General features: G+C 34.3%; 1 protein-coding gene, 1 long non-coding RNA gene and 1 pseudogene across 13 annotated transcripts in view; 1 reads left to right on the forward strand and 2 right to left on the reverse strand.

The window, feature by feature from the left end:
- Positions 1-23,926, reverse strand: part of Spir (spire type actin nucleation factor) — a 179,911-nt gene that overhangs the window by 129,055 nt on the left and 26,930 nt on the right. The gene's annotated exons all lie outside the window — the stretch shown is intronic.
- On the reverse strand, positions 790-8,878 carry LOC139813093 (uncharacterized). The gene is made up of 3 exons (XR_011732033.1): positions 7,060-8,878; positions 982-6,976; positions 790-906 (listed from the first exon to the last, which is right to left on the reverse strand). It is a non-coding gene; the product is annotated as an uncharacterized lncRNA (long non-coding RNA).
- On the forward strand, positions 16,453-23,374 carry LOC139813091 (uncharacterized; annotated as a pseudogene).

The raw sequence follows: 23,926 nt of genomic DNA on the forward strand, positions 1-23,926 counted from the left end.
ATTAGCATTACTAATATCTTTTCTTTCACAAAAGAAAATAAAATTTATCTTAAAATGTTATTCCTGACTATCATACGTAACAAAAATAAAATGTAATTCACTGTATAACCATCAGATATCAGACTTTTTTCTCTCTTACTTATTAAACATTTCTTCACACAGAGAGAAGCCTGAGAGAGGCCACGGGCGCGATTTCGCTGTAACTTTATTTTGAAGCGCCTCTATGTCCACAAAATGTGGACATTGAACTACGTGGCCAATGTCTATAAATATGTAGGTAATGTCCACGATTTTGTGGTGCTCTTCCGTGCTATATCTACGACCTTGTGGTAATACAGAGATCCCAGGTTTAGGTCTCTGCTACATAGCCTGTGGAGGGGATAGGCTGTGGAGGGGATAGGATTGCGTCACGTGACGCTGACGCACACAAGCCAAGCGCCCCGTGTACATGTGCGCTCAGCGCTCGGCCAGCCTCGGCCAGCTAGAGAGAGCAAACATGCTATGCTCTTTCTCTTTCTCTCTTGAACCGGCGCGTCGTCAGCCTCGCAGACGAAATACGTATATTAGCGGCTTGACTGTCGCGTGCGTCTTTCTACACTAGATGCGATCAGATGCGATACACTATCATATCGCTTAATGATTTTACAATTTAGAAGTTAAAATCATTAATTAATTAAATTACAATTTCTTGTGTATATAAAAAGTATTAACTTAAAAACAAAACCGAGAACTTGAGTCGCCAGTAAATAATTAACAATCAGCACAGGAGTTGTGTTCGACCAAACTGGTAATTTTATTATTCAAAAGACGCTACGTTTCGACCGCAAAATTAGGTCCTTTTCAAGCGTGTATAACTCACAAATATTATTTAGTTAGACAGTTGCCAAAATACGCCGAATCTAAAAACTAAACATCAGATTTTGTAGAACGCGACACAAGCAGAATAAGTCCAGAAACATTATATAAATAAAAATAACTTACATATTGGAGTGTTAATTACAAGACATAAAAGACAGTTTAACTATATTTCCGTTGTCCGTATTATATCAGAGAGACGAATCCCTGTCGTGCGATGGTAAAATTGCGACTGACAAGAAAGGACAGAACAATAAACATTGGCTTCGAATTTTTCTGAAGTAAAGAGAGGGAAGTAAACGAGAAGGGGATATTACGTTTCCTTTATGATATATGTTTATAGAGAGCATTGAGACTCTCCGTGTCATTTTGCATATTAATAGTGTTGTCCAAATTTTTAATAAAAAACATCTCGGCTAATTCCCTCTTTCTAATCAGTTTTTCTTTGTGCATTATCTCTGGATTCCCCCAAGCAAAGTCATGTCCACGGGATATTCGACGTTCATTAACTACAGAGTATTTGCCAGCTGGTTTTTTGATATCCTTCTGGTGTTCTTTCAGACGCGTGCAAAGATGCCTTTTTGTCTGCCCTATATATATAGCATTACAATCTTTACACTTGATCTTGTATACGATTTCCGTTTGTTTCAGATCATTAATTTTATCTTTACCGCGTTTAATCAGGCAATCTAATTTTTTAGGAATTGTGAACAGAGACGTAATATGGCACTTTCTCAGCGTGTGATTAATATTTTCGCTTAAATCCTTTATGTATGGTAACAGCATGCACCTCTTTAAATCAAATTCTGTTTTATTGTCCGTGGAGATGTTATGTAAGGTATCACGTGTTTTTAAGAGGTGTAACCTATTTAAAATGTGTTTATTAATAATTTGTTTTGGAAAATTGTTGTTATTTAAGATGTCTTTGACTGTTTTGATATTATTGCTATGGAATCTTTTATCAGAAAGTAGTATCGCACGATCAACTAAACTTGTGATGGTATTCAACTTGTATTTTAAAGGTTGGTTTGAATAAAAGTTTGTACATCTTCCCGAGAACGTTTGTTTTCGATACCAATTCGTTAGCAGAGTATTGCCATTTCTAATGACAGTTGTGTCGAGGAAGTTAAGAGACCCGTTATTTTCAATTTCGTATGTTTTGAGTCTAGGATGATAATCATTAAAAACTGTAAGTATCAGGTCCACATGTTTTCTCGGGACGACCGCGAAAATATTGTCCACATATCTGAAAAATAATGAGATGTTGAGAAGGATATCAGAAAACCAGCTGGTAAATACTCTGTAGTTAGTGAACATCGAATATCCCGTGGACATGACTTTGATTGTGGGAATCCAGAGATAATGCACAAAGAAAAACTGATTAGAAAGAGGGAATTAGCCGAGATGTTTTTTATTAAAAATTCGGACAACACTATTAATATGCAAAATGACACGGAAAGTCTCAATGCTCTCTATAAACATATCATAAAGGAAACGTAATATCCCCTTCTCGTCTACTTCCCTCTCTTTACTTCAGAAAAATTCGAAGCCAATGTTTATTGTTCTGTCCTTTCTTGTCAGTCGCAATTTTACCGTCGCACGACAGGGATTCGTCTCTCTGATATAATACGGACAACGGAAATATAGTTAAACTGTGTTTTATGTCTTGTAATTAACGCTCCAATATGTAAGTTATTTTTATTTATATAATGTTTCTGGACTTATTCTGCTTGTCGCGTTCTACAAAATCTGATGTTTAATTTTTAGATTCGGCGTATTTTGGCAACTGTCTAACTAAATAATATTTGTGAGTTATACACGCTTGAAAAGGACCTAATTTTGCGGTCGAAACGTAGCGTCTTTTGAATAATAAAATTACCAGTTTGGTCGAACACACTCCTGTGCTGATTGTTAATTATTTACTGGCGACTCAAGTTCTCGGTTTTGTTTTTAAGTTAATACATTTTATATACACAAGAAATTGTAATTTAATTAATTAATGATTTTAACTTCTAAATTGTAAAATCATTAAGCGATATGATAGTGTATCGCATCTGATCGCATCTAGTGTAGAAAGACGCACGCGACAGTCAAGCCGCTAATAGCCCGGGAGGTAACGACACAAAAGTGCTCAGCAATTTGATTAGTCTTGGAACAAAGTAATTTCTCTTGTTTTAGTAGTGTTGTTGATGAAATGCAGAGTCTGGCTGCGCTGTCTCGCTGGAATGGGCGTTGCGGCGCCTTTGATCTTGTCGAAAAAACACTTATGTTGGAAGAATTTGATTAGTGCTGAGCTTTTATATATTTATTGTTTTTTGTATAAAGAAATGTTTTAGAAAAGTCTGGCATGTAACCGACACTGGAAAATGAGTCTGGCATCCTCCCAAAGTCGTTGTAAAAAGTCGATTTGTAGAATCATTTGATTAGAGCTGTAACTTGTCAAGATGATAGTTTAAATATATAAAATTATAAAAAAATAAGTCTGGCTACTTGTACTGGCTGGAAAATTGGTCTGGCACCCCTTTTAAAGTCGTCTGCACGAGCGCGCCGGTAGCTCGTTGCCCGCTGTATCTCTAAATATTATTAACGCATTACTCATTGAAAAAGATTTTACTTGTCCAAAAAGAAAAACGTAAACGATTTCGTGCTTATTAGTAGTGGAATGATGTGTAATTAATTATTTAATAATCAGAAATAAAGTAATTTAAAAATAAAACTATATTTTAAAGTAGTCAACATTATGCAAGTATACGCTTATAAAAAATCAATTAACTTTATTTATTAAAATGATTAATTTATTCATCTGGATAATCTGTGTAATCAAACTTTCAATTTCTGATGAACTTTCATTTTCATCATCGGTGAGCTCGGTGTTGTCGGTATTGCCATCGGATTCTTCTTCGATTTCCTTTGATTGAGTACATTCATGATCTGAAAATAATTCAAAGTTGAATTTATTATTAAAATTACACGATTTTAATAAGCTGCGATAAAAACAAAACTTTTACAAACTAAACTAATTAACTCGTTTTATTTGCAAAAAAATAATTATTATCTTAAAATCATATTTCTAAAGTCATGGTTAAAGATTTATTAACAGTATTTAAACCAAAATTCTTTATATTTTTATAAACTAAAATATTATAATATTATAAATGAATAATAAGTTATTATAATGATAAGTATCTTTATTAATTTCAAATTATTTGTTGCATCATTATTATAACTTTATTATTAGTTTATTTATTCAAAATTAATTTTGCATTCATTTAAAATAAAATTAATTTATGAAATATACAATCATTTTCTTCCTCATTCGATTCAAGTACAACTACTCCTTCGAACCAAGTAAACTCGTACTTTTCGTCAACTTCTTTCTCAAGCCATTTTCAATCGGAGACAAATTTGTCATATGCTGCAAATAAGCATTTCTCCAAAGTTGACGCGTGTACTATACCTACATGTCAATCCGAATTAAAGCAACAACTTTTGAGAGCGTCATACATCGCAACCATTTGGAGAAATACTTATTTGCAGCATATGACAAATTTGTCTCCGATTGAGAATGGCTTGAGAAAGAAGTTGACGAAAAGTACGAGTTTACTTGGTTCGAAGGAGTAGTTGTACTTGAATCGAATGAGGAAGAAAATGAAGGTATATTTCATAAATTAATTTTATTTTAAATAAATGCAAAATTAATTTTGAATAAATAAACTAATAATAAAGTTATAATAATGATGCAACAAATAATTTGAAATTAATAAAGATACTTATCATTATAATAACTTATTATTCATTTATAATATTATAATATTTTAGTTTATAAAAATATAAAGAATTTTGGTTTAAATACTGTTAATAAATCTTTAACCATGACTTTAGAAATATGATTTTAAGATAATAATTATTTTTTTGCAAATAAAACGAGTTAATTAGTTTAGTTTGTAAAAGTTTTGTTTTTATCGCAGCTTATTAAAATCGTGTAATTTTAATAATAAATTCAACTTTGAATTATTTTCAGATCATGAATGTACTCAATCAAAGGAAATCGAAGAAGAATCCGATGGCAATACCGACAACACCGAGCTCACCGATGATGAAAATGAAAGTTCATCAGAAATTGAAAGTTTGATTACACAGATTATCCAGATGAATAAATTAATCATTTTAATAAATAAAGTTAATTGATTTTTTATAAGCGTATACTTGCATAATGTTGACTACTTTAAAATATAGTTTTATTTTTAAATTACTTTATTTCTGATTATTAAATAATTAATTACACATCATTCCACTACTAATAAGCACGAAATCGTTTACGTTTTTCTTTTTGGACAAGTAAAATCTTTTTCAATGAGTAATGCGTTAATAATATTTAGAGATACAGCGGGCAACGAGCTACCGGCGCGCTCGTGCAGACGACTTTAAAAGGGGTGCCAGACCAATTTTCCAGCCAGTACAAGTAGCCAGACTTATTTTTTTATAATTTTATATATTTAAACTACCATCTTGACAAGTTACAGCTCTAATCAAATGATTCTACAAATCGACTTTTTACAACGACTTTGGGAGGATGCCAGACTCATTTTCCAGTGTCGGTTACATGCCAGACTTTTCTAAAACATTTCTTTATACAAAAAACAATAAATATATAAAAGCTCAGCACTAATCAAATTCTTCCAACATAAGTGTTTTTTCGACAAGATCAAAGGCGCCGCAACGCCCATTCCAGCGAGACAGCGCAGCCAGACTCTGCATTTCATTAACAACACTACTAAAACAAGAGAAATTACTTTGTTCCAAGACTAATCAAATCGCTGACATTTTTGTGTCGTTACCTCCCGGGCTATAATATACGTATTTCGTCTGCGAGGCTGACGACGCGCCGGTTCAAGAGAGAAAGAGAAAGAGCATAGCATGTTTGCTCTCTCTAGCTGGCCGAGCGCTGAGCGCACATGTACACGGGGCGCTTGGCTTGTGTGCGTCAGCGTCACGTGACGCGATCCTATCCCCTCCACAGCCTATCCCCTCCACAGGCTATGTAGCAGAGACCTAAACCTGGGATCTCTGTATTACCACAAGGTCGTAGATATAGCACGGAAGAGCACCACAAAATCGTGGACATTACCTACATATTTATAGACATTGGCCACGTAGTTCAATGTCCACATTTTGTGGACATAGAGGCGCTTCAAAATAAAGTTACAGCGAAATCGCGCCCGTGGCCTCTCTCAGGCTTCTCTCTGCTTCACATATTAAGTTGTATAAATACTTATTAAACATTTCTTCACATATTTTGTTGTATAAATAATATGAATAATATAACTTATACTTAATGTAATATACTTAATGTATTCTACTTAATGTAATATACTTAATGTACTTAATGTATTACTTATTTTATTCTACCATTGTAGAGGATCTTCGATAATAGATTCTGACATACTTTTTAACTTCGACAAGAATAGGATCTTCAGGAGGAATAATACTTGTATGTTTCGCAGCCAACTCCAATCGTAATTTTTTACCTCCAAGAAGCTCACACGACTTATTAAAATAATCTGCTTTTTTATTAGATGCCATATTATGAAAAAGTAAAACTAAACGTGAAAATCTAACTTATTATATATATTAAAAAAATAATAATCTTATATTTGGTGATTAATATAGAACCTGTTAATCACAATATTATTACAATAGCATTTGTATGATCAACGATAAAAACAAAGATCTGGTGATGCGAGTAGCGCAGTAACATTGAGATTGACACCGTAAATACGAGCATAACGAAAACTACAATATTAATTACAATAGCTTTAATTACAATATTAAGCCTAGATTTTGTAAATCTAGATACTGTAAATTACCTAGACTAGGTATTGCTTAGATATATAGTTTATAAAAACTTTAATAAGTTATATATAGCTTAATGGACAAAATTCATATACACTAATTTTTTTTATTGTATTAAAAGTATAAATTAATTTTATATAGCATATAATCAAATAGAACCGAATATGTGGATATATTATTAAAAAATATATTTATTTATATTTCTCATTTTTTATATAAATTTATATAAAATAATTTTGTATGTCACTCAACTGGACAATAAGTTTTACTAGAATAAAAATATTTGTTAAAATATGATCTAATCTAAAACGTCGCTTAATGTTAATAAATAAAATATAAAAATAATCTAACCTGCTCATTTCTAATATTCAAGGGAACCAATTTGTGGATCATATATATTAAAAATTCCTCAGGAGATTGCTGCTTGTCTGCGAAATATTCAGCAACACCTCTAACACTTTGAAGAGTCGGATCCAAAAGTGCTTTGCAAACATGAGTTTCATAAAATAGTTTCTTTAAGTTGTTTTACTACGAATGAATCGTATTCATTTACACACATACTACTCTCAACTTCTGCCCTAAAAATATTAAAGAAGTAATTGATACAGCAGCATCTATTAACTCAGCTTTTCAAATTTGGCGGCGCAGGGGTCTACGAAACGCTACGCTAGTGCTACTGCTGTTCATGGAGCTCGCATTCGCTAGCGCTTTCATGGCTCCATGAACGGAGTTAATAGCGTTAGTGTTGGTAGCGTAGTAGCGAACTCCTCGAACGCACCCGAGTTCACACAACATACAGATTTCAAAATAATTGCAAAAACGACTCCGCCCCGGTGCCGACTTCGCCTCGGTCTCCCCTACTTCATTAATAAACATTTGATTTAATACGATTATAGTTTATCCTTTTATAATTATTGAATATTATTTACTTTATTTTATTATTTTTTTTAGCACCTGCACTTATTTATTTAATCGATTCCGGAAAATTACTTGTAGGATTCCATTCCAAGATTCTAAATAAAAATATGGCAAAAAAAAAACTGATAATTTTGGAAAAAATATTTTGGTTTTTAAAGACCCATTTTATTGGTTCGAAAAAAATACAGAATTTGATTTAACAAATAATGTCGACAAAATGCTAGCAAATATGTAATAAAATCTGCTGACATAATTAGATAGCAAATTGCCAACAAAATACGGGCAAATGTGACCATGTAACCAGACAGCAAATTGGCAGCAAAAACCGAGCAAAATTTGCGTTGAGCACTCTAACAATATATAAATTGGCGGCAAAAATCGAGCAAAATCTGTGTAGCGCTGCCTGACGACACTTTGGCGGCAATATACGGGCAAATATACTCATATAACCAAACAGCAAATTGGCGGCAAAAACCGAGTAAGATTTGCGTCGAACACTCTGACGATAAATTGGCGACAAAAACCGAGCAAGATCTGTGCAGCGCTATCTGATGACACATTAGCGACAAAATACGCGCAAGGTCTGCGCAGCGTTGTCTAATGATAAATTGATGCAAAAATCGAGCAAGGTCTGCACAGTGCTGCCTAACGACAAATTGGTGGCAAAAATCGAGCAAGCTTTGTGTAGTGTTGTCTGATGACAAATTGGCGGCAAAAACCGAGCAAGACCTATCACAATTTAACGATATATTGATATTAATTATATATTTTTTTATTCTTATATATATATATTGCTAGAACAATAAAAAGGTTATTGAATATAAAGTATTTTCGAATACTTTTATGCTCATTATACACTGTTCCTCGTTAAACGCATTAAATTAAATGAACATTGAACAGATTAAATAATAAGCACGCGCGGTCATATAGACTAGCTATAACATGGCTATTACACGGCGGCTTAAAATCCAAAATTATATATTTGCGCTGGTTATGACGTATGTAGACTATATATAACACTTACATTAAATAAAATAATAATTTAAGACTCTCGAAATTGGAAATTCGTAATAGGATAGCTATGAGAGTAAAATGCAGTTGTCTGTGCGTAGATAATCAGAATCACTAATTTATTCCAAATCCATTCCAAATGAATTACAATCGAACGTTTCAGCTCATAGATCGAGCCATCTTCAGCGATATCAAACGACGAATAAAATTAAATATTGCACAGTTCTCCATTCCAAAGTGGTAAGTTTCCTGCTTGGAGATTTCAAGAAACAAAATTGAAAAAGACTACTAAATCCATATCTGTAAAAATAGTTACCTTATTACACCAAGTATTAATTAAAAATTCTATGGTAACTTATCAAGTAGTCTGGAGAACAAATGCATCAGAATAAACCAAGCGAGGCGGGTATATAAATGCGGTGTGAACATCACAGAGAAAAATGTATAATCTGCACAAGGGATTCTGAGATCCCGACGGCACGACGCACGAACGGTATTAACAGGAAGAGGTCTTAAGTCAAATTATACAACGTGTAGGCCAATATGGTGATGCAGGATCTGGAAAGTAGGGTGTTGCGATCACTTACTTTGTTTTTACCGTTTTACTTCAGATACGTGGATGATATTGCTATGGCTGTACCATTTAATTCGATTGACACAATACTACAGATATTTAATTCTTATCACCCTAGGTTACAATTTACCTGTGAAATAGGAGGTGACAGATTAAACTTTTTAGATGTAACAATGATAAAAAACAATAATACTCTCGAATTTGATTGGTTTCATAAACCGACGTTCTCAGGACGTTATCTTGAGGTAACGCCACTCTAGAGTCCCAAAAAAGCCAATTTTTGATAATTTTTTTCAGAAATAAAATAATCATAAATGAAAATTGCTTTAATTCTATTTATTATCTATATATTAAAGTATAAAAAAATTTTTTTTTATTAATTATTTATTGCCAAAATGGCGGCACCAGAGCCATTGCTCCAAAGTGCCTTTTTGCGGAAGACGTCCAACGGGTGGAATCGAAGCTTCTATAATTTCTGAACTGAAACAAAAATTCAAAGATTTTTGAAAAATATATAAGTTTTTCTATAGAAGTACCTAGAGGAATTGCAAAATATCATTTTTTGTAAGAATGGTGCATGTTGGAAAAAAGTGCTTCATTTTTCGCTAAAAAATGTCGCACAAAATTGTTTATAAAAAAAGTTTTGTTCAACTTATCGCAAAATCCCTAGGTACTTCTAAAGATAATGTTATTGTAAAGTTTCACTCAAAATTTCAAGTCAATCGGATAAAAGGTGTTCGAGTTCTGATTCCGCCCGACTCTAAAAAAGCGATTTCGAGAAAAACGCGTTTAAAGTTTCAGTTTCACCATTCACAGATGTGAACGCGGCGGCAGACGTATTACGAAAAAGGGATAATAGAGATTTTTCCGAGCTTTGAAACCAAGTGTACCTTATTTCTAAGACCTTAAAGCATCGTTTAACCAAAAAAAAATCGATTTTTTGAAAATTCTAGAGTGGCTTTACCTCTTAAGTCAAATTATACAACGTGTAGGTCAAATAAGTAAGAAATAAAACTAATAAATATTCGGTGTATAAACAATGGAAATTGTAAACGTGTAGGTAAAGTTAAATTATAAAACGTGTCGGTCAAATAAGTAAGAAAATAAAACTAATAAATATTCGATGTATAAACAATGAAATTATAAACGTGTAGATGAAGCCAGTAAGAAATGAAACTAAATATTCTATGTATAAGCAATGTCAGGCGGTACGACGCAAATTGTTTCTGGGCATGGTTTACAATTTATTTAGAATAGACACGTATGCATGGTGCATAAACTATGTATCCGTTTGCAAGTTGAGACTATTTTTTTGTAGCTTAACCCTTACTTGCCACACTTCTGTAGACGTCACGTACTTGCCACATTGGGGTGGCATCTACCCCAGCGACAAAAATTGTTATAACAAATAAGCTATTCAATATTTTAACTTGCCAATTTTTTTAGAACTTCTTAAAAGCTTACTTTTAAAAGTGATGTAGGTTATATAGCCAAAAATTAAAATTATGTATGATAAAAAAATTAAAATAACCCCAAAAAAATGAAAAAATGGCTGTTTTTACAAAAAAATTCATTATTTTTTTATTTTTTCATAAAAATGGCTAAAAATTTAGGTGAGTCTTCTACTAATGTAGTACTACAAGAAAAAAAATAGTAGTTTAGTGGCCCTTTAAAAAAAGGTATTTATTTTGAGAAATGAAGGAAGGAATTTCATGAAAAAATGAACTTTGCGTTATCATCAAAATATGCTATAGTATTTATTATTTAATCAAACTTTTATGTTATAAACAATAAAATACAAGTATTAGAATTAATTTTAGTTTTTTTTTATTACAAGTCAACGCAATCTGTACAAAGAATGTAGCCGTGTAGCTTTATACACACGGGGCGAGTGCAGGATGCACAACTTCTTCTAGTTTTTGTATCTTCTTTCCTTGTACAGATTGCGCATCGCTGTTGTGATAGAAGTTCAATACGTTGCAAAGGTTGATCAGATAAAATGTCATGTTTCAAAATCCCTGCGATGCCGATTTTTATGTCTTTTCGCAGCGTTACTGTTGCGTATCTCTCTTGCAAATACGATGTCACGAGATAGATGTATAGGTTTTCGAGACAATTGATCGCCGTTATTTTTTATTTTTCGCCGTTATCTTCGAGTAACTCCTCGAATACTCGCCGAGACCGTAAATTATACGCCATCTAATATACCGTCAAAAAAAAAATTAGACATAGTATAACATGATGTACTAACCTTGTTCTTCACTCTGATGTCGAAATACAGTGCAAAAAAAATTCACTGAAATTTCAAGAATTTAGCCTTACTTGTCACACTGGGGTGCAGGTGATCCCACTGCGCTTTGGACCGACTGCCACAGACAGACTAACGGTCCCGGCGTAATGCCACTAGCTTGAGGGGATAGTGGCATGCTCGAACTATTGACAGATGTCGCTATAGACCCGCTCCTTATAGGTTTCGGTACTTATAATTAAGGGAATATGGTCGTGGGGTTGATTTGATCCCAGTGTGGCAAACAAGGGTTAAGCTTAAGCTTAAGCTGGCTTCATCTACACGTTTATAATTTCATTGTTTATACATCGAATATTTATTAGTTTTATTTTCTTACTTATTTGACCGACACGTTTTATAATTTAACTTTACCTACACGTTTACAATTTCCATTGTTTATACACCGAATATTTATTAGTTTTATTTCTTACTTATTTGACCTACACGTTGTATAATTTGACTTAAGAGGTAAAGCCACTCTAGAATTTTCAAAAAATCGATTTTTTTTTTGTTAAACGATGCTTTAAGAAATAAGGTACACTTGGTTTCAAAGCTCGGAAAAATCTCTATTATCCCTTTTTCGTAATCCGTCTGCCGCCGCGTTCACATCTGTGAATGGTGAAACTGAAACTTTAAACGCGTTTTTCTCGAAATCGCTTCTTTAAAGTTGGGCGGAATCAGAACTCGAACACCTTTTATCCGATTGACTTGAAATTTTGAGTGAAACTTTACAATAACATTATCTTTAGAAGTACCTAGGAATTTTGCGATAAGTTGAACAAAACTTTTTTTATAAACAATTTTGTGCGACATTTTTTAGCGAAAAATGAAGCACTTTTTTCCAACATGCACCATTCTTACAAAAAATGATATTTCGCAATTCCCCTAGGTACCTCTATAGAAAAACTTATATATTTTTCAAAAATCTTTGAATTTTTGTGCCAGTTCAGAAATTATAGGAGCTTTGATTCCGCCCGTTGGACGCTTTCCGCAAAAAGGCACTTTAGAGCAATGGCTCTGGTGCCGCCATTTTGGCAATAAATAATTAATAAAAAATTTTTTTTATACTTTAATATATAGATAATAAATAGAATTAAACCGATTTTCATTTATGATTATTGTATTTCTGAAAAAAATTATCAAAAATTAGTTTTTTTGGGACTCTAGAGTGGCGTTACCCCTTAAGACCTCTTCCTGTTAATACCGTTTCGTGCGTCGTGCCGTCGGGATCTCAGAATCCCTTGTGCAGATTATACATTTTTCTCTGTGATGTTCACACCGCATTTATATACCCGCCTTGCTTGGTTTATTCTGATGCATTTGTTCTCCAGACTACTTGGTGAGTTACCATAGAATTTTTAATTAATACTTGGTGTAATAAGGTAACTATTTTTACAGATATGGATCTAGTAGTCTTTTTCAATTTCGTTTCTTGAAATCTCCAAGCAGGAAACTTACCACTTTGGAATAGAGAACTGTGCAATATTTTAATTTTATTCGTCGTTTGATATCGTTGAAGATGGCTCGATCTATGAGCTGAAACGTTCGATTGTAATTCATTTGGAATGGATTTGGAATAAATCAGTGATTCTGATCATCTACGCACAGACAACTGCGTTTGACTCTCATAGCCATCCTATTACGAACTTACATTAAATTAAGAAGTAGTCTACCACTAAGACAGTTGGCTCACGATCCAGAGGTCCCGAGTTCGAATCTCACCAAAGTAAGTGTGTTTTTCAAATACGAGAAAATATTTATAATCATAGACTGCATCTCTTAAGAAACAAATTTAGTTAAAAAATAGTAATAAAATTTCTAAATAAATATAATTTTTTTGACAGTGTTGCGCATTTCTTGCACGGTTTTTGAGGACAATTTGTCGTCAGACAGCGCTACGCAAAGCTTGCTCGGTGTTTGCCAACAATTTGTTGGCAGACAACGCTAGACAAAGTTTGCTCAGTTTTTACTGCCAATTTGCTGTCTGGTTATGTACACAGGCTTTGCTAGCAAAACACGAGCTTAAAGATGACACAGATGGCACCGGATTTGACACCAATCTTTGAACGAATTTGATGCCATCTTGACGACAATTTGCTATCAAATTGCTTACTGGGATTATTTATATATTTCACAATTTTAATATTTTCAAATATACACTACGTAAAACAATTAAAGCGCTTTAAAACTTTGTCGATTTTTAAGAGGCCATATCTCAGCTTGGAGAGATTGTAGGACAATTTTTCTTGATGCATTTTAAAGGGAAGCCTCGACTTTAAGGTAGTAAGGTAACATTGTCCGTCCTATTGCATTCGCCCTTTCACTCTCGCTCGCTCATATTTGCTCTCTCACTCTTGCTCCTTCACTTTGACTCAAGTAATACATAAATACGACAAAAATCTTCCTCTCGGCCGATAAGTCTATCGGTCTGATTTACTTGTTGAATCGAATATAAATAAAATGTACTAGCGCTGCATAGTGTTGAAAAAGTGAAAGTGACATTGAGGCCAGGACGACGTGTCTTAATGCAAAATATTTACATTTCGGACTTTGCATCGCAATATCTCTGCTTGTAGGATATATAGACAAAAAATGAAGATAAAATAATTTTATTATATAATTCAAACCCGAACTATCCATTGAGCTATTTCCTACTTAGAATTTGATCGATTCAGCCATTATTGAGATCCGATAATCTCTCACAACTCTCCGGCTAACATAAAGATACACGAAGCGGTCTCGCGCTGCGCGTGTACTTAACATGAGACACTACCGTGTCTCTTGATTCAAATCGAGTGTTAACTCATCTATTGTCTAGAGTACGGACAAGTGATCACATTAAGACAAACATATATAATGACTTATAAGTGAAGTTTGAGCTGATTTTTGCTCATAAATGCGCAAGCGGTCTTACCGAGAGCATCACCAATTTGATTTGTTAGAGTTCAGTTAGAGACATTGATATTATCCTGATCGGTGCCACGAACATTATTAAGCATTTTTATTTTGTACTTATTAATTACTTACTGGAAGATTAAACATTTATTTTGCAATAAAATTAAAATTGTGTACTTTTCACTAACAATAAAACTTTTAACATAAAACTTTTAAATTACAGATGTTTTATGATATTTAGTATATGGTTTAGTATATAAAAATGTCTCGTAATACAAATAATCCAAAGTGACATTTCTAGGATTTTTCCAAAACCTGATTTTGATCCTCACAGAAAAGAGTACGAACAATGTCACCTCACCTCCAGGGAGAGATTGGCCAATTCGCCGCCATTTGCATGCAAACAGGAAATAATAGAGATCCTGTCTTTAGCCCCTTGCACAATGCAAGGCAACAGGCAATAGGAACAGGGTATAGAAATCAGAAATCATGTATAAATGCAGAATAAACAATGACACAGGCAATAGACACAGAGTTTCCGTCACGTTGGAAATTCTGTGCCTATTGCCTGTTGCCTGTTGCTAACCAATCATAGCACTCGAATTTTTTAGGTTGTAATTAACGATTTTTTGGTTATTTCCTGTTGCCTGGCATTCTGCAAGAGGCTTTTCTCTCTACACTTTCATATTAATACCTCCATCTTTCTTATTTCTAGTGTTGGAGTAAAGTAGTCGTGCTCTATCGACATCTCATATATCCACCGAGTAGAGTGGTGACTCTGTAATTCTGTCAGGAGCGCTACCGCCGCTATCGACAGTCTATGCGTCGATCGATGAACAGTCAGTCGTTCTCAGTCTGTCGTCGGTCACAGTCGCCTCTCGCACATAAGTCAGTTGTAATTTCTTTATTAAATATAAGTTGTCTGATTAGCAAATTGTGTTTGCTCATTACCTGCGCCAACATCTAGTTTAATGCAAATGGAGACAGAAACGGTTCGTCTTTTGGCCAGTCTCTCTCTGGAGTATCTCTAATCTTACCTACCTTAAAGTCGAGACTTTATCCTTTAAAATACGCCAAGAAAAATTGTCCTATAATCTCTTCTGAGATACAGCCTCTTAAAAATCGGCAAAATTTGTAAGTTTTAAAGCACTCTCCTAATTGTTTTGCGTAGTGTACTTTGTTAGCTTCAACAGGTTGTTTTATTTCTTAAATCTTAAAAATAGAGCGTACATACAGAAAAATATGCGTTTCTTAATTTTTGTGTTCAACAACATAATTTAAACAAAGATAAAATATATACCGGATAGTTATTACCAGGTATTAACCTATCAAACGTTTATAGGATTATAGAATCTCAAACATTATAAGAATCCATTCTACTTTGATGGGTCAAAAAAAGAGGTACTTTTTTGAGAATTTTTGTTGGGCAAGGTAAAACAGATATCAAAATCATTCTTTTTGCATGATATTTATCTATCTTTCATCAACATTTTTCAAATATTTTCATAAAAAATTTGAAATAGAATAGGTTATTTGAAATAAAATATTCACGCCGTAGAAATAAAGCATGCAGTGATTAACTGCGGACGTTCTCTCGGGCCTTACGATAGTCTGAAACAGATAAAATTAGTGTTTTTACGTTCAAAATTGTTGTCCGCAGGAAGTAGACTACAATCAAGTCGATATCAACAAGTTTTTCTTTTAATTGCAAAAAGAATTCGAAAATTTTAGGCCGAAAATGGATCTTGTTCAGAAGGCTACCATTTCGTCAATTTTTTTACAATTTTTTCCATCGTAGTCTACTTCCTGTGAACAATAATTTTGAGCGTAAAAACATTAATTTTATCTGTTTCAGACTAAGGCCCGGGAGAACTTCCGCAGCTAAGCCATATCAATCGCTGCATGCTTCACTTCTACTGCGTGAATATTTTATTTCAATTAACCAATTTTTTATGAAAATATTTGAAAAATGTTGATAAAAGATAGATAAATATCACGTAAAAAAAATAATTTTGATATCTGTATGAGAAGCTGGGCTTTGAACGAGCGATGTGCTCCCGCCCTTCTAGAGGGCAGCTCCCGTGTGGCGCGAGCCTCGGGGCGCCACGCTTACGTGCGGTCATTGTCTGCGTTGCGGTCGTCTCGGTCGTGTACAGAAGAGCTCGTAGTGTCGTAGAGTCAAGACGTGTTAAGTGTACAGATGACAAATATATATATTGTATAGAGTATTCGAGAAATCTGTGTGTTTTCCTGTTCACCTCGCCAAGCGTACAGTTGCCGTTACCGAATAGCCTACAGGTTATGGGCCCAGGGCACGATTCCCCTGCGTGAAGAACGAAGCACAAAAACATCAAGTTGAACGTGTAACGCGAAGTGTGTGAGACGCCGGCGAAGGGCATCGGGAAGACGAAAAACATTTAGAAGGATCTAGAAGATTAGAGGGTAAGTAAATAATATTCCTCGTTGCTGACGAGCAAAACGAGAGAATTCTCAGCAAATAAGAACGTTCGTTCGATAAATGCTGTTAGAAGGAGATAGATGTCTTGAGAGATAGAAATAGAGGCAACAGTGACAATAAGAGAATTAGAGATAGATGTATAAAGAGATAGATGTGTGAGATAGAAAGAGATAGATGTGTGAGATAGAAAGAGATAGATGTGTGAGATAGAAAGAGATAGATATATGCCGCTTGGTAACAAGCTGGCGGGAAAAGCGATGTGCCTGTGCAAGTCCGATCGTGAACGGCGAGAGTCATTTCTTTGGCGCGCGAAAGTCCGATCGTGAAAAGTGAGTCATTATTTTGGCGCGAGGGACGCGTTGCCGGGCACGCGCTGACGCATGATCGATTTGAAAAACATAGCATCGATGCGACGCCATAACACATATATATATATATATATATATATATATATACAGGCATGTGTATGGAATTAATTTTCAAAATCGACATGTATCGGGTCGGTAATTGAGCATGACTAGCTGTGCGGTGTAGCTTGATTACTGTACAGGGAGGCCGCGTAAATTTGTATGGGCCCCGTGCGCGTGCGTGATCAACCCGAGCTCCCATAGATCTTTTCAGCAGTGCTGGAGATCGTAACGGACAGTGGTGTGCGCGTGCGGATAGCCCTGCAGAGGCGCGTGGTTTTCTCGCTTTGGGGTTATTGTGAATTGCAGTGCGTTCTACATAGCCTCATAAGCATTACATTTTTATCGCTGAAAGAGATTGAGTGATAGAAATTGTAAATTATTATCGGTCAATATGAATGTTAGTTTATCTTGTCAAAAGAGGAATGCTAATGTTCAATTGATATTTGAATCCCGATTTAGATGGAAGAAGATAAGACGAAAAATGTTCCGATGGATGAGGAAGAAAACCAGGATTCACTGGTTGACTACGATAGTGACAGCAGCGTGGTCACAGTGGTAGAGAGAGAGAGAGGTAGTGATAAAACAATAAATAAAGATGAAGGTAAGAGAGTATTTTTTTAAATAAAACAATCAAGAAGGATAATATACTTGTGTATTCAGAGATAGAGTAATTTAAAAATTTTGTTTAGAAGAAAAAGAGAACAAGAAAGAGACTGAAGCAAAGGGTGCAATCCCGAAACGTGGCAAACCAAAAATAATAGAAAACATAGATGTAAATAGAGAATGGGCTGAAAAAATCGTCCTGTACTACCTATAGGGACAAAGATGCTTTACGAGAAACAAGAAAAGATGGTTGAGAAAATGGAATCGGTAATGAAGATGTTGGACAAGGTTATGACCCAAGCAACCTCCATGATGGAAAACATGGTAGAAGTCGCCCACGTAAATTTAGAGAAAGAGAAACTAAAGATTAGACGTTTAGAGGTAAATAAACAGAATACACAAAGTAAAGTAGAAAACGGTATACAAACGGTTAAAGAATCAGAAGTAGAGCCTAAAAAGAAAAAGTTAGATGAAACAGTCTGTTCAGTCGAGAAAAATAGAAGTTTAGAGACAATTAAGAGTGCTTTAGAGATAGAATTAAACAGTCAAAGGTTGCATATTAGAAGAGAATATAAGCTGACGCAAAAATCCAATTTTGATCTTTGGATGGATTATTTAAAATCCGAATTAATGAATAACGAGTTATTAGATGTAATAGATTCAAACATTGATAGTCCAGAAAATCTTTCCGAATTAAAAGTTGCTAAGAGAAAAAGTCTAGTTAGAGATATAATAATCAATCATTTAGATGAAAATTATCATAAAAGGATTTTACATGAAAAAGATCCAAAAGAAATTTTGAAGAAATTAAGAAGTTATAAAAAGAGTGAAGTAAACGTTACTCATACATCGGTACGAACTAAACTCTATCAAATTAAAATGAGAAAAGACGAAAAAGTAAGTGATTTTTGCGAACGCTTTGATTCAATAATTAGAGAATATGAATCATGTGAAGATGCGGTACCCCTCACAGAACAAGAAATGAGATCTGCATTGTATCAAGCTGTGTCAATTAATGTGCCGGAACTGAGGAATATAGATTTAATTAGAAGACAAACTAATCTTAAAGAAATGAATGTAGATGAAATAAAATCTTTCATGATGCAGTTAGAGGCAGAGACTAAGAGTGAAGTTAGAGAGAAGCTAGAGAAACCAGAGGTTAGAGTGCAGAGGGCTACCGCAGAAGAGCACAAAGAAGTAAAGTGCTACCGATGCAACAAATTGGGTCACATGGCGAAGGACTGCCCACTAGCGGGATCAGAGGCCTGGTTCTGTTATTACTGCCAGGAGATTAGAGGACACAAGGGTGATAGCTGTCCTAATGCCGGAGCCCAAACGAACAGATTTAGAGGAAAAAGGTATACAAATAAAACCGTTAATAAAAATATAAAGAAAAAGGGTAGATTTGCGCAAAGAGGAACAAAAAGAGTAGATAATAAAGGGAAAGTAACCAAAATACAACCAGCCAAGAAAACTATACCATCGCAAACAGCAATTGAAGGAAAACCAAAAGAAGGTAAATTATGCATGACTAAAGTAATAGAAGATAGAGATAGTTCAAAAGAATTAGTCAATTTTATTGTAGATTCGGGTGCAACAGATCACATTGTGAATAAGAATATAATTTTGTCAAACTTTGAAAAATGTAATAATAGAGTTATTAAATGTGCCAATAAGAATGAGCTTGCAGACATTTCAATAGATGGTAAAGGAGATCTTTTGTTGTTAACAAATGAGAAAGAAAAGAAAGTAATTAAATTAACAAATGTAATTGCAACGAAGGAAGTATCCGAAAATTTACTATCTTTAAGAAAGCTGGCTGATGCAGGGTTCAGTATTTATTTAGATGATAAAGTATTTAAAGTTCACAATAAACTAACAAATAAAATTGTTTTTGAAGGAATTTATGAGAAACCAAATTGGATTATGCAATTTGAGGTTAAAAACAATAATATAGAGGACAATGAAAGTATAGAATGTGCTGTGTATAGATGTAGAGCAGAAATTGTTCCACATTGTGAGTTTCCTGAACAATCGCAAGCAAACATTCAGACCAGTGAATTATCAATTTCGGAGGGAGAATTAGACGAAAGAGACAATGTTGGCTCTGCGATTGGGAGGGAGAATGAAGGAGAACTCACAAATGTGAACAAAAATATAGAACACAATAATGCTGAACTCGATCAAGCCATTAAGTTAGAAGATATACAAACATTAGAGAATATAGAAGAAATGTGTGAAAGCTCAGTAATTGAAAAAGTAAAGAAATTAGAGAAAATAAATGAGGCGATGTTATGGCATGTTAGATTAGGTCATGCGTCGTTAAACTATTTAAGACAGCTACAAAAAGTAGAAAAGAGATTAGAGACAGTTAAGTTTGATAACTCCATATTAGAGTGTGAAGTCTGTATAATGGCAAAGATGGCAAAATTGCCGTTTAAAGAAAACAGAAATAGAGCACAGAGACCACTACAAGTGATACATACGGATATCATGGGTCCAATAAAACCTACATCTTATCCAGGAAGAAAGAGGTTTATAATAACCTTTATAGACGATTATTCTAGATTAGCGAAAGCTTACTCCTTGAAGACGAAAGATGAATCGGGAGAGGCTCTAGAGAAATACCTAATATCCGCCAGAAATCTACTAGGAAAAGAAGAAAAGCTATGCTATGTGAAATCAGATCAAGGCAAAGAATTTACGGGAGGTGCTTTTAAAGAAGTGTTAAAAAGAGAAAATATAGAAGCCATATATGCACCACCGTACACTCCGGAACATAATGGAGTTGCAGAAAGGTTCAACAGAACGATGCAAGAGAAAATAAGAACATATATGTTCGACTCGGGATTACCAAAAAGTATGTGGGAGTTGGCAGTTGACGCTGCTGTGCATGCGTACAACAGATCTCCACATAAGACTATAGAGTATGAGATCCCCTTGAAGAAGTTCTCATCAGAAACAAGTTGTCATTTCGAGCAAATAAAGAGATTTGGATGCATTGGATATGCAAGAGTACCAAAGCCTACGTCGAAATTTGACAAGAGAGCTATTAGAGGTGTGTTGGTAGGATATACTGACACTGGATATATACTCTGGCATCCAAGCACAAGAAAATTTATAGAGTCCCGACACATTAGATTTAATGAAAAGATAACATATAAAAATGTATATCAAAACAGTCAAATAGAAGAAGAAAAAGACAGATGAAAATTGGATGAAAGAATTTGTAGAGGATGAAGAAAAGGGAGAACAAAAACTAGAGATTCCTGAGAAAAGGAAAAGAGGTAGACCGAGAAAACAAACAACACAACTAGACGAACAGAAGCAGAAGGACGCACGAAAGGAAAGTAAAGCTCCAATGACTAGAAGTAAAACTAAAAGAAAACTAGAAGATAATGGAGACACTGATGTGCGGAGAAAAATAGAAGATGTTAGCTTTGCTAATTATATTAATGTGAAAAATATTCAACGGAATATAGAGAATGAAGATGAATTACATCAATGCCTTATGGCATCGTTAAATAGAGAGCCTGTTACTTATGAAGAAGCTATATCAAGTAACGAAAGAGAGAATTGGAAAATTGCAGTCAAAGAGGAACTTGAATCTATGTATGCTAATCAAGTGTGGGAACTTGTCGATAGACCATTAGAGAAATTAGATGGAAGACGACCTAATATAATAGATTCAAGATGGGTATTTAAGAGGAAATTAGAAGCAAATGGATCAACCAGATATAAAGCGAGACTGGTGATAAGAGGATGTAAAGACAAAAATGTGTATGATCTAAAAGAGACATATGCACCGGTTTCAAGACTGTCACTGGTTAGATCTATATTAGCAATAATAAATAAATATAACTTATACGCTAGTCAGCTAGATGTTAAGACTGCGTTTTTAAATGGAGTTCTAGAAGAAAAAGATGAAATATATATGGAAATTCCAGAGGGAGTAGAACTGGATGAAAACACCAAGAAAACTAAGGTGTGTAGATTGAATAGAGCTTTATACGGATTGAAGATAAGTCCGAAAAGATGGAATAAGAGATTTTCAGAAGAGGCTAAGAAACTTGGATTAGAGAACGACCTACATGAGCCGTGCCTGTTCACGTGGAGGAAAGAAGGCAAAATAGTGATCGTATTACTTTATGTAGATGATATGTTGGTTGCAAGTAATGATCAGAAGAAATTAGAAGAAATCAAAAAGAAGTTGAGTGAAACATTTGAGACGAAGGATCTTGGGGAACCAAAGAACTTTCTGGGAATAACAATAGAGCGAAACAAAGAAGAAAGTTGTATGTATATTCATCAGATGCGATATACTGAGAGCATATTAGAAAAGTTTCATATGAATGAATGCAAGCCTCAGAACACTCCTATGGTCACCAGAAAAGTGAGCAATAAAAACAGAAAATTAGAAGAAAAGAGTATTAGAGAAGAAACTAAAAGAGTACCTTATAGAGAAGCTATAGGAAGCTTAATGTATCTGGCAAATGCTACACGACCTGATATAGCCTTTGCAGTAAACTATTTAGCAAGAAGACAATTAGAGCCCACGGAAGAAGACTGGCAAGATGTAAAAAGAGTCTTCAGATATCTTAGAGGAACTGCAAATAGAGGATTGATGTTTAAAGGTAAAACAGATGAGTTAGAGTCGCTGACAGACGCTAGTTTCAGAGATTGCATTGATTCTACATCCACTGGAGGATATATAATCAAAATATTTGGAGATGTGATAGCATGGAGAAGTCATAAACAGACATATGTCACACTCTCTACCTGTCAAGCAGAGTATCTAGCAATGAGTGAGGCCTGTCAAGAAGTAATCTCATTAGACAAGTCGCTCAGATATGTTGTTGGAAAAACATTCTTGCCTGCAACAATCTGGTGTGATAACAGAGCAGCAGGAAACTGCACTAAGAAGGATGGAAGTCACAAACTTAAAATGTTTGATGATAACTTAGAAGAAATAAAGAAAAACTTAGAAGAAAGAGAAGAAACTGGAAACAGAAAACATATGGCTGACACTCATGGAGACTTTATCAAGCAGTGTGTTGATCAAGGGAAGGTGAAAGTCGAATGGATTGAGACCAAAGAGAACTTGGCAGACATTATGACAAAACCTTTACCTTTAGAAGCATTTGCATATCTAAGAGACAATATAATGAATGTAGAGTTTGAACAGAGTTAGAGATCAATTTTACTCGATAACTGATTTTTGATATGTTACAGATAAAGAAGAAAATTAGACGAACACGGATCGCTCGCACAAAGTGAGGAAGTATGAGAAGCTGGGCTTTGAACGAGCGATGTGCTCCCGCCCTTCTAGAGGGCAGCTCCCGTGTGGCGCGAGCCTCGGGGCGCCACGCTTACGTGCGGTCATTGTCTGCGTTGCGGTCGTCTCGGTCGTGTACAGAAGAGCTCGTAGTGTCGTAGAGTCAAGACGTGTTAAGTGTACAGATGACAAATATATATATATATAGAGTATTCGAGAAATCTGTGTGTTTTCCTGTTCACCTCGCCAAGCGTACAGTTGCCGTTACCGAATAGCCTACAATCTGTTTTACCTTGCTCAACAAAAATTCGCAAAAAAGTACTTCTTTTTTTACCCATCAAGGTAGAATGGACCCTTAAATTATTTTCAAGATTATTTTATATACTCAGGAAAAATTAAAAAAAAGAACCTCAGAAAAATATAATAAATAAAAAAATGAAAGAGGAAAAAGAGAAAACTACTAAATATTAATATATTAATTAACTCTAATACTTTTACTTTTATTTATAAGTATTAATTAGTATTTAATTCAGTATTTAACTGTATTTATTTTATTAAAAGTTTAAACCGTGTAAATTTTTCTTTACAATTGAAAAAAAATGCACGAATATTTATCAAGCATTTATTTCGCTATATATGATTTTTCAATAGATATAAGCGATTATTTCAAAAGATACACGCAATTAACTGTATTTATACAGGGTGTTTCCTAAGTAAGTAGACAAACTTGAAGGGGATATTCCTTGACTTATTTTAAGAAGAAAAGGTCTTATACACATGAGTTCTC

The sequence above is a fragment of the Temnothorax longispinosus genome, chromosome 5 (assembly GCF_030848805.1).
Source record: "Temnothorax longispinosus isolate EJ_2023e chromosome 5, Tlon_JGU_v1, whole genome shotgun sequence".
Lineage (NCBI taxonomy): Eukaryota > Metazoa > Arthropoda > Insecta > Hymenoptera > Formicidae > Temnothorax > Temnothorax longispinosus.